The sequence below is a fragment of the Arachis ipaensis genome, chromosome B10 (genome assembly GCF_059453495.1).
Source record: "Arachis ipaensis isolate K30076 ecotype BB chromosome B10, ASM5945349v1, whole genome shotgun sequence".
In the NCBI taxonomy this organism is placed as follows: domain Eukaryota; kingdom Viridiplantae; phylum Streptophyta; class Magnoliopsida; order Fabales; family Fabaceae; genus Arachis; species Arachis ipaensis.
Window position 1 is genome coordinate 15,786,642 of NC_142435.1, and position 12,525 is coordinate 15,799,166.

Below are 12,525 nucleotides of genomic sequence, written 5' to 3' on the forward strand. Positions count from 1 at the left end.
ACTAACATTCATTAATTGTTGCTAGAATTAATAAATGCTAAATAAGTTAAATTTAGGTTGGTCTATTTTTTGTTATATTTATTCTCTCCTCTCTAAATGTTGATAAAAATTATTTTTAAAATTTTTACAAAGATAGAGTATTATTATATAGATACGTAAATACTTATTAATACGTAACTGCATATATATAAATATATATAATAACTATTTTTTTATTTTAAGAATTCAAGAATTCTTTAGGTGGTTCGCTAAGGGTATACACAAAATTTATTATATTTGTTCTCATCTACATCTGTGAAATTCAAATGTTATTAGATTTAGTCCAAAGAGTAAAATTTTGAGGAAAAATGTCTACATTAATACTTAACCTTAGATTATATTTTCGTTACAGTTTTTAAAAATTATAAATTTTTTAGAAGTATTTAAAGATATCATTTTTAAATTAATTCATATTTATATCTATTAAATTTATTTTAATTTTTAAAAACAATCTTATTAGATATAATCATTTTAATTTGTATTTATTAAAAATATTTTTGTTTTAATTTAATAAATATAGTTAGTATAGCTTTTCATACAAAAAAAACTATTTTCAAATATCATTTTTAATAAATTACTTAAAAAATCTTTACAAATAAGATCTGAGTAATGTTATGTTACTTATGTTAGATATAAGACTAGTATCAGAATTTTCTTTTTAACGGCAAGGTTTCAAGTTTAAATTGTAATCCCGATTTTTATCTTTTTATGAGAGAATGTGTGATTGTGTTCATTGTATCTTTCGCTAATAATTTATGTTTTTTATGATAATTTAACTAATTAATATCAGTTATTTATTTATACAATTGGTCTGACCATTGATCAACGTGATTGAAGTAATATCTAATTAAAAAGCTAAAATTAATTGTAAATAATGCAATTATAATAAAATAGGCAATAATATTTTAGTATTTTGATTACTAATTTTCCATTTTTTTTCCTTTTACGAATTATGTAGATCCTTTTATTATTGGAGATGAGATATTCAATCTTATATCTGTTGTTTTAGCATTTTTCTTCTTCAGTTTCATGTTCCAATAATGATTAATGACGATAACTGTTTGCTAATCTATCTGTTTAAGAATGTCCAGTTTAAGACCATTTCTCCGGAGCTACTTTAACTATTGGCCAGTGGTGGCTCAACAGATCACGATAAATATAATCGGATGTAGAATTTTGCTAGGAACACACTACTCTTGGTTGCTCTTTTCGCTTGTCAAGGGCGAAGAAGACATATGTCAATGTATATAAATATTGAAATATTCAAGATAATAATAATAATTTTATGCCAATAAAATACTCATATAGAGAAATCAAGATGATGACAAAAAATTTTAAGAAAAAATTAAGTAAAGGTGGTTTCGGCTCTGTATACAAAGGGAAGCTACAAAATGGGCCTCTTGTAGCAATAAAGATGCTAGACACATCCAAATCTAATGGACAATATTTTATAGCGAGGTAGTAACCATCGAAAAATTCACCATATGAATGTGGTAAGACTTATTGAATTTTGTGTTGAGGAATCAAAGTGTGCCATTGTCTATGATTTCATGCCTAATGGTTCTCTTGATAAATATATTCTCTCAAAGAAAACATTTCCTTAAGTTATGAAAAAATATATGAGATATCATTCGTAGTAGTCAAAGGTATTTGTTACATTCATAAAGGTTGTGACATGCAAATTTTACATTTTAACATCAAACCACATAATATTCTTCTCGATGAAAACTTCAACACAAAAGTTTCTGATTTTGAATTGTCATAATTATATTCCATAGATGATAGCATTGTCACTTTGACCGATCAAAGAGGAATAATTGGATACATTGCACCTGAATTATTTTACAACAAACTTGAGGGAATCTCGTACAAGGCTGATGTTTATAGCTTTGGAATGTTGTTGATGGAAATGACAAATAGAATGAAGAATTTAAACCCACATATAGAGAATTCAAGCAAAGTATTCTTTCTTACCTGGATCTATAATCAATTCAGCAATGGTAGAAATATAGAATTGGATAATAGCATATAGGATCAGAAGAACATAATTAAGAAGATGATAATTTTTGCACTGTGGTGTATCCAGCTAAAATCTCGTGATCGTCCTTCAATAAAATAACCTGTGGAGATGTTTGAAGGAGAAGTTGAACACCTATTAATGCCTCCAAAACCTTCCTTGTATCCAGACGAAAAACTTGATTCAAAGCTGGACCAAACATCAACATCATATTATGACTTAAAATGTGCTAATAGTAGTTACTTTTAATGTGTTATTAATTCTCAATTACCTTTGTGGTATACTACTACTACTTTAATTAGTAGCTTATGCATGCATAACTTAATAACCCTAGAGTTTCTGATATATATTTGATAAAAGTAAGAAGTAATTTTACGCGATGTGCTTGGTGAATATGCGTATGTGTCAGAACATGCAAGCAGAACGAAAGCAACAGCTCAAATATAAACAAATTAAAGGTAAAAAAAATTCTCAAAAGTAAAAAATAATTGTAAAGTAATAAACACAGAATGAAAAATGAATTGGAGGACCTTTTGGTCTACAACTGTCTTTCACATTCTTCATGTTTATTATTGTGACACTCTCCCCCCATGTTGCAAACAAGAATAGTGACATTATGCTTAATAATATTCTAGGCATATTTAAAAACTCTACATCATGGACTTTATATAACGTAGTTCATGATTACATTTTCCAAGTTTAATCCACTAGTAATAGTTGCTTTCATTAAGTTAAGAATAACCTATGATGTACGGACAATGCACGAAACTCGCACGACACGGGTCACGGGACACGGGTCACGTGAACAAATGAATTTAAAATTCTTATAAGATACGGGAACACAACATATACATAAAATATAAAGTATTTTTTAGATAAACTGTAATGATATTTTGGTATTTTATTGATATTAAAATATAAATTTTTTAAAATTATTTTAATACTTTTTTAATTATATAACGTATTTAAGTTTTATTTTTTAATAATTAATAATATATACTATTTCTAAACTCATTTCAAGAATGCATGTTAAAAATAAGGCTAGACACGCTGAGATGTGATGCTATTTAGGTGTATCCGGTGAAGAATTTTTTATTTTTTATTAGGACACAATTGGATACAAAAAACATGTGTCGGATGAGTGTCAATGAGTGTCGTATCCGAAATGTGTCTGACATGTGGACACAGCAAATCAGAAAGGTGTCTGCACTTCATAAAGAATAACTGATGGCAAACATGCTAGGTTGGGATCCACTATTGACCGAATAGACAATAATTTTTAATGTAATTATTAATTCTCAATTGCATTTGTGGTATACTACTACTTCAATTAGTACTCATGCATTCATAGAGAAAAAACAGTAAAGAAATACACAGATAGAGAAAACAAATAAAGCATTTAGATCAAGTAGCATATAGATACATTTTATCAAGAAGGCAAACCAAATACAAGATGTACACTAAAATAATACACACAAATACAAATGATGCATGTCTGCCCTATGACCAATGAACTCATCTGTCAGTTATACAGCCAAACCCGACATGTCCAGTAACTAACCCTGGATAGTCCCTCGAATCGCGTATCCCCAAGAAGAATTCACATCTCAAGGAGGAATTATCCGAAAAGGTATAAGTGTCCACCCACATCTTGCGACATAGGGTCAACAAAGTCCGAAGTCTCAACTTGTAGCAAGTGAGGCGAACTATTGCATCTACCCAGGGAGTCTCAATCCTCATATTCAATTCATCATGCAAGCAGGATAACACCCAGGTCTCGCCATAAATAGAAATTCAATCAATATACAAGGGGATATCACCCAGACCTTGTCAACTCAGCCAATCAGGCCATACTCAGTCATCATCAATCTCATCATCCATGGCTTATATCAATTTAGTATTCATTAAGTTCATTACTCACAAGCTTTTATCAATATTCATTAACATAATCATAATCATAATCATAATATCTCGCACATATCTCAACTTAATCAAGTTCTCATCATAAGCTTCATATTAATATCACTTCTCATCAGTGATCTCATACTAGACAGAATTCTCATCATGATCATAAACTCTACTCTGCTTCCTACTCTGCACACTCCAATGCTCAATGAGTTAGGCTTAAGTCGTTACATACAGTTTGCAGGTATGAGGTCTTTAATACGACACCCTAGACACAAGGTTAAGGTTCCATACCAACTCAAATAGAACATAATCATTCATAACTAACATCAGTCTAACTCAAACACGGCGTATTCCATTCAATTTTATTAAATCATTTCTCTAATTAGTCACTTTATAGAATGACAAGTCCAACTTCCATAATCCTCAATTTCAATTTAATACTCCTTAGGTCCTCTATCTCATAATTCTTATAAATCAACACTTAACTACATCTTTCTCTAAGTATCTCTCTTTCCTTCAACTCCATTATCTAACTCTATTAACACTATCTCCTTTCACACTTCCTAAATCCGAACCCGTAGATTGAGAAAGTAATTTACCTTTTTAAAACTTAAATTAAATAAATAAATTCCTTTTCATTGTTATTCAAAATTAAATAAGTTAAATCATAAATTAATTTTAAAACCATTTTGAGCTTTAAAACTTTTCAACAAGGTTGAAAGCCATACTAGTTAAAAATTGAAAATCTTAATTGAAAATCCTGAAAGCATTTATTCTCAAATCCGTTACTTTAATTACTTTAAAATCTCTAAAAGTATTCAAGACATATTTCTTTTGATAAAATTAATCAAACCAAACTCTTTTTCTTTTAACAAAGACTTCCAAAAGTCTTCAAATTTTTTTAAAAAAATTCCGACAAAACCTCCCCTAAAAACCGAGTTTAGCCCCCTTCACAGGTTCCCTCAATTTAATCTCAACCGACTTCCATAGCCAACGACAACATTTAAATACGTTCCAAGCCATCATCAGCCATTCATCTTCAAACTTTGAAATCACATTTCAATATTTTTTCTAACTAAATTTTTTTGCTAAAAATTAAAAGATTTGCTTCCAAGGTTTCTAAATAATTCTTTGATCGTTAAATGAAAACATTTGCCTTCCTTTTCTAAAAACCCGAACATAACATATTCAATCAGCCTCACTAGAATTTCAGAAATCAACCAATCAATAACAAACACAACATATTCAATCATAGCAGAAAATTATTTATATCACATGCATTTATTCATTTGCATTAATCAACTAAACTTATTAGGTATTCGAAGTTTAAAGAATTTTTAATTATCTCCTACCTCGACTAATCAAACTCGCAGCAATTAAAACACAATAAATCCTTTCCTATCAATCTACGGTAGCAGCAACAACATTCACCGTTTGCGGTTACGGCAATTTGACCCTGAGACATCAAGATCTCAAAATCCTCAGTAACAAGTAAACAGAATGTTAGCAGTGATAGTTTTAGAGCAGGGTTAACTTATTGCAACAAAAGAATGAAGTAGCAGTCTCCGAACCAACTCGGTAGCAGCTCCGACAGCTACAAAAGCTCCATGCGACAACAGTAACTCAACCCTGAGACATTAACGTCGCGTAAAACTCGATAAAATATAATGAAACAATGACAATAGAGATTTGGAACAAGGAACAACTTAATGTAATTAAGAATAAATGAGAGGACATAGTAGCGATCGCTCCGGTGATGACACAATAGCTTGATGTCGCATGCAACAGCTACCAAACTCAATATGAAGAACCGGAACTCGACCCTTATGTTACCAAAACTTCAGAACCTTTAACAATTCATAACAGAACACCGATTTCAAAGGTTCTGGAATGAAAATGCTTACCAAGAAGAAGACAGGGGCTCCAGCAGCAGTTATCCGGTGGCCAAAGGCGCGACAACCACCACGGCACTAGCGGCATCGCGGTGTGCACCCACCATTGTTGCGTCTTCTCCTCCTTTGCGAGCTTTCTCTCTCTTCTCTCTCTCTCTCTCTCTCTCTCTCTCTCTCTATGGTGGCTTCGGCGACAACAGCAAGGCAACGACAAATGGCACGACTTTGACTGATCGGCGGCAACCAAGCGCCACAAAGTTGGACGCAGTGGTGGTGTCTACTTCCTCGAGCTCTCATCCTTTGTCTTGGGCTTGATAGCGACAACAGCGATGGCGGCATTGATCCCCGCCAGCGCCGTCACCTCCTTCTCTTCTTCTCCCTTTCTCCGTGCTCCCTCTATTTCACTTTTTTCTTTCTCTGTTAAATTCATGCGAATATAAAATTACTGATTTATTCTAATTTTAGTGACTTTAATTTTGCCTCCAATTCGAATCCTTTTTCTTTCTTCTAGACTCATTTTCATCCTCGATTTCACTTCTTTCTATCTAACTCACATTTTTTGCCTGTCCATCACTATTTTACACAATCTCATCCCCAACCCCCTTTTCCAATCTCCTTCCTTTAGAAAGTAAACTCCCCTCAACCAAAGAAAACCCCTTGCTACTACCAATCGCTGTTGCCGTCCGTTGTCCACTGTCGGAATGAGAGACTGCCGTTGCCGTCGCCCATCACACTCTGGAGATTCCCTCTTCGTGCTGTTGGCATTCTCTAAGACTCGAAGTCTCCAACCCCTGTTCGTTCTCACCAATCGCCTGGTCGCCATCGTCCGTCACAATCAACCGCTCTCTATTGTCCGTCGAATGTCAGTGCTCACTGCTAGTGCTTGTTCTTTGTTTTTTGCTGTTGCTCCGTTTGGAAATCTAACCTTCTTCGTGCTGTTTCTTTGACGGTCAGTGATCGTTGTCCCGCTCGTTTCCTGGTCTCTATCTCTGTTATGCTTTTGCCCCTCTGCTAAGCTCAGAACAAAGGCAATGCACAATGGCTTCATTTTGTTTTTAATTTTTGTTTTTTATTCTTCATTCTGAGTATTGATTTTTGTTTGAGATTCTGCTAGTGCTACTCATATTAAAATTTGAATCATTGAATGATTAGCTCTGTTCTTGTGCTATATTGTACATTTGTATTCTGTTTTCTTATTTTGGATTGAATCATTGAATGATTAGCTGATTTAGCTCACTGGGTAACCTTGTTAGTCTTTATTAAAATTGTGCTAACTTTTATGTTTTGTGACTCAACTGTGCTTAAATTGTGATTATCTTGATAACTTAATTGTACTTAGATTGAATAATTAATTGATTATTGATTATCGATGGCTGCTCTGCTGTGTTACTCTTTTGTGTTTTGTGATTCTTATATATAGTGATGTGCTCTTATAGAGTGATGTGCTGCATTGTGACTGTCTTGATGACTTAATTGTAGAAGAGGAGGAACAATAGGTCATGTCAAGGATACTAAAGTTTGGATCCGAGAAGAGTATCGACGATTGGAGAACGAGTCCTTCTCAACTTTTGTGGATAATCTCCCAGAAGACATATCAAAGAGAGAACTGTTTCAACTGTTTAGTTGGACTGGATGCATAAATGACATATACTTATCGAGAAAACAAAAGAATGGGGGTATATACATTTTTGTGTTTATACGATACACAACAAAAGGAGGGGCCTTGAAGGCTACAACAGAGATGAATCGTATGAGATTGAGAGGCAAGGTTATTTTTGTGGGGAAAGCTAAATACAAGAGAAGTTCCGAGGTAAAAGACACGAGTAAGATCCATCACAGAGGTGATACTCGAAATGTTATGGCTCGTCAAATGCTACAAGAAAGAGAAGAGACCCAGAAAATCTCAGCTATCTCCAATAAATATTTGACGAAGGAGAAAACAGTTCAAGATCCACATGGAAATGGGTGGACAAAGAAGGTGGAAGTGGTTGTCACGAAAGAAAACTTCGTCTAGTTGTAGAAAAGCCTAGTTAGGGGAATGATGAAGGCTATTGACTTCAGGTCATTGAAGGAATCGATTGCGAATAATTTTTCTCATGTTATTTAGGTGCACGAAATGGGTGCATATAATGCTTTGTTGACCTTTGACAGTCTCTTGAATGCAGAAGAGAGTTACACATTCAAAATGAATAGCCTAATATAGTTGTTTCATAGTGTGTGGATGTGGGACAAGTCGGAGAGAAGTGAAACTCGAAGAGTGTGGCTAGAATGCTTTGGGGTCCCTTTACATGCATGGTCTGTGGATACTTTTAGGTTAATTAGAATCCAATGAGGTGAGGTGGTTGGGTGTGATAACGTGATAGAATTGTGCATCTCCTTTAGTGTCGACCGTGTACAAATTGATACCTGTGTAATGGATGTGATCAATGAATGGGTCCATATGACATTAGGCACTAGTGGCTTTGACGTTTTGGTAAAAAAGGTGGGACGTGAAACATATGGCATGAATGGTTACTTGGAAAAGGTGGGAGCTGACGAGGGAAGCTATGAACAACTTAGGAACATATCTATTAGGGTTTGTGATGATGTAGCTATAACGTCGCAAAGGCCAACAAATTCGACAAGCAATGCAGATCAGCAACAAAAGTGGTAATCTATGTGCTGCGGGAGGAGGTTGAAGAAGAGGCTAGATTGGTAGATTTAGAAACAATTTTGAATGAGTGGAGTTATAAAAATTTAAGTCACCATAAATTGAAATTGGTAACGTATCAATCTAATAATGGTGATATTGAAGGCATGGCAGATTTAGTGGGATATGAGGTGAGTAATAAAGTGGATTCTGAGCTAACTATTCCCTTAGATTATGGGTGTAAATCTAATGGGTTGGACAGGGAGGAAATAAGGATTAATGTGTTTGAACCGAAAATGAGGCCCACCAACAAAAATAGAAGCTGCAAGAAAGTGTGGGGCCATGAAGGCCCAAGCTCCAAAGTAACTCAATAGGTTGGATCCGCGGATGTCTATCATGGGCCAGTCTTGGAGCGAGTGGGTTGTGCTTGTTTTAGGCCGGTCATGAAGTCAACGGGTCGGGCTAGGATGATCCAGCAGGGTACTGCCGCAACTGCCATGGTTGCCTCTACTCCTAGGGATTTTTATGAATCGGGGGATGTGGTTTCAAGGCTAGGAGAAGCACGAACCCTTCCTGGTGAAGAACGACTAGCGACTGCTGGTACAGAAGATGCGCGTTGGCCACTACACAAGTTAGGGGTTGGTGGTTGGGCGAACGGTGTAGGAGCAAACTGGAGAGGAGGAGGATGACTTGACCAGGGTGTTGAGGATACGTTGACAGCGCGGTTGTGCCAGATAGAAGATGAACCTCACTCATCTGTTGGTGCGCTGGAAATGGCACATGATGGTGAGAATAAGGAGGCTCGGAGGGGGAGACATGCGGTTGCAGATTAGTAAATCATGATGGAGGGTCTGATGGGCTAAAAAGGGATATGGGCGTGGAAGACGGGTCTAATAATGGATACGGTGATGGTGATGACTCTGAACACTGTGGCGGAAATAATCAAGAAATTGTTAATTTAGGGTTTGGAATGGAAGTGGTTATTGACAGAAATATACCGGTATTTAATGACAGAGATGGCTATGACAATGATGAGGACAATTTGGGGTACACAGCACATGCCAACGATGATGAAGCCAGTGACAATGAGGGTTTAACATTGGATGAGAAACTGTTGGAAAACCAAAGAACCTGGGAATTAGCAAAGGAGTTAAAAGCAATGCTATATAATGAAGAAGATGACATTATGGCTATGCTCCAACAACAGAATAAAGAAATTGCTCAGAAAAGAAGATTGGTGAAACAGAAGGCAAAAGCTAGACAAAACAGACCCAAAACTCATAAAAAGGTGTGCAATAATTTATTGAAATAATTTTTAGTTCTTGGAATATTAGGGGGTTGAGGGTTGATGGAAAACTGAGGATAGTAAAGGACCTGAAGCGGAAATATAGATTAAATATGTTAGATTTGATGGAGACTAAAAGACAGTTAGTGACTAAATTTGATATATAAAAAATTTAGGAGAATGGTTGTTCGGGGTGGGACTTTGTTGAGTTCGATGGTGCACCTGGTGGGTGTTGTTAATATGGGATGATGAGTTTTTTAAAATAAGAAATAGTTATAAAGGTGAAAGATGGTTGTGTGTTGAAGGGGAATTGTTGAAGAATAATTTGATTTGTACTTTTATTTTAGTTTATGGTGCACATGTTAGAGATGAGAAGCTTGTTGTGTGGGAGGAGTTGAGTTACATAGCTAGTTTATGCCAGGTTCCCTGTTGTTTCATGAGACTTTAATGAGATTGTATAGGTGGAGGAAAGACGAGGCACTAATAGATTATCCTTATCAGTGGAAGACTACAAGAATTGGATACATGACATGGATTTGATGGACTTGCCGATGACTGACTGCAAGTTTACATGGTTCAGAGGTCGATCCTGCAACCGTATCGATAGGGTTATGGTTAGTTTGGAATGGCTTGAGGAGTTTCGAAAGATTCGATTACAAGGTGGTTCAAGGGGTTTGTTTGATTATTGTCCTATTATAGTGGAATATAAGAGGCATAGAGATGGGCCGAGGCCGTTTCGAAGTCTTGACTCGTAGTTTATACATGAAGGTTTCCTGAGGATGGTCAAGGAGGAATGCAGAGGACTAGGAGAGACGCAATTCACAGATAAATTGAAAGCCTTGACAGTTTCTCTAGAAAGATGGCATAAAGATAATTTTGGTGACACAGACAAGAAAATCATGAAGTTTGAATAAGAGATTAAAAATATTGATGACTGGTACACGAAATTGTGATTCACACTTTTCACAACTTCACACAACTAACCAGCAAGTGCACTGGGTCATCCAAGTAATAAACCTTACGTGAGTAAGGGTCGATCCCACGGAGATTGTCGGCTTGAAGCAAGCTATGGTCATTTTGTAAATCTTAGTAAGGCGGATTCAAATGGCTATGAAGTTTTGATAATTAAAAGATAAATAAAACATAAAATAAAATAGAGATACTTATGTGATTTATTGGTGGGAATTTCAGATAAGCGTTTGGAGATGCTTTGTTGCTTCTGAACCTCTGCTTTTCTATTGCCTTCTTCCAACCATGCGTGCTCCCTTCCATGGCAAGCTGTATGATCCTCTCGGATGAAAAATACCAGGTACGATATCTGCACGGCTAATCAACTGTCGGATTTCTCGTCTCGGATGAAAAATACCATGTACAGCTACTGCACGGCTAATCATCTGTCGGTTCTCACTAGCGTCGGAATAGGACCCTTATCCTTTTGCACACTGTCACTGCGCCCAACATTCGCAAGTTTGAAGCTCGTCACAGTCATCCCTTTCCAGATCCTACTCGGAATACCACAGACAATGTTTAGACTTTCTGAATCTCAGGAATGCTGCCAATCATTCTAGCCTATACCACGAAGGTTCTAATCTCAGATTTGGATGCTCTATTGTCAGGAGAGACGATGTGAATTGCAAATCAGAGACCTAAGAGAATATACTCTGGTTGTCGTCCAATGACTACGTTGAACATCATGTAGACCGCTTGTGGTTGTCAGGCACGCGGATCTTGGCTAAGCGAGTAACGAAGATAGTGGGTGATTGTCACGGGTCACCTTTTCATTCTGACTTAAATGAATTAAGTACGAGAGTATATCTTGAAAAAGAAATAGGCGTGAATTGAAAGAGAAAAACAATAGTACTTGTATTAATTTATGAAGAATAGCAGAGCTCCACACCTTAATCTATGGGGTGTAGAAACTCCACCGTAGAAAATACATAAGTAAAAAGGTCTAGGCATGGCCGTGAGGCCAGCCTCCAAATGTAACATAAACGTGTTCCAGTCTATGGTAGATGCGAATACAATAGTAAAAAGTGCTATTTATACTAAAATAGTTACTAGGGATTACAGAAAATGAGTAACTAAGTGCAGATAGTGCAGAAATCCACTTCCGGGGCCCACTTGGTGTGTGCTTGGGCTGAGCATTGAAGCTTTCACGTGCATAGGCCATCCTTAGAGTTAAACGCCAGCTTGGGTGCCAGTTTGGGCGTTTAACTCCAGTTCTGGTGCCAGTTCTGGCGTTTTACTCTAGAAAAGGGTCTCAGGTGGGCGTTTGAACGCCAATTTGGGCCATCAAATCTCGGGCAAAGTATGGACTATTATGCATTGCTGGAAAGTCCAAGATGTCTACTTTCCAACTCAATTGAGAGCGTGCCAATTGGGCTTCTGTAGCTCCAGAAAATCCACTTCAAATGTAGGAGGGTCAGAATCCAACAGCATCTGCAGTCCTTTTTCAGCCTCTGAATCAGATTTTTGCTCAGGTCTCTCAATTTCAGCCAGAAAATACCTGAAATCACAGAAAAATATACAAACTCATAGTAAAGTTCAGAAATATGATTTTTGAATAAAAATTAATAAAAATATAATAAAAAGTAACTAAAATATACTAAAAACTATGTAAAAACAATGCCAAAAAGGGTATAAATTATCCGCTCATCAATGACATGGTGGGTGATGGGGTTTATGATGGAACAGTGGAGGCAAAAAGAAGGGCTCTTGTGGTTGCTGTGAGAAATGGTATGTGAGAAAAGAACTA

General features: G+C 36.0%; 1 pseudogene; it reads left to right on the forward strand.

Annotated features, from left to right (window-relative positions):
* The first annotated feature begins 1,357 nt into the window (after positions 1–1,357).
* On the forward strand, positions 1,358–2,305 carry LOC148579239 (rust resistance kinase Lr10 pseudogene; annotated as a pseudogene).
* Positions 2,306–12,525: the final 10,220 nt, after the last annotated feature.